General features: G+C 48.4%; 1 pseudogene; it reads left to right on the forward strand.

The window, feature by feature from the left end:
* Window positions 1–165: 165 nt before the first annotated feature.
* LOC118345351 lies at window positions 166–252 on the forward strand (annotated as a pseudogene; the record flags this gene model as incomplete).

Raw genomic sequence — 252 nt, forward strand, 5'->3', positions numbered from 1 at the left:
GAGATAAATTGACAAGAAGGAGCACTCGGGAGTGGATTTTTGGGAAAATCTCGCCCTGCCCATCGCGTAGCCATGGGTTTGGATCAGATCTCCGTTTGGATTGGGATCGGAAGGACGCTAGTATGTCGCTCAAGGATTATATGAATTTTACGTAATTAGTTTGATGGGTGCGATCATACCAGCACTAATGCACCGGATCCCATCAGAACTCCGCAGTTAAGCGTGCTTGGGCGAGAGTAGTACTAGGATGGG

Source organism: Juglans regia, unplaced genomic scaffold (genome assembly GCF_001411555.2).
Source record: "Juglans regia cultivar Chandler unplaced genomic scaffold, Walnut 2.0 Scaffold_2361, whole genome shotgun sequence".
Lineage (NCBI taxonomy): Eukaryota > Viridiplantae > Streptophyta > Magnoliopsida > Fagales > Juglandaceae > Juglans > Juglans regia.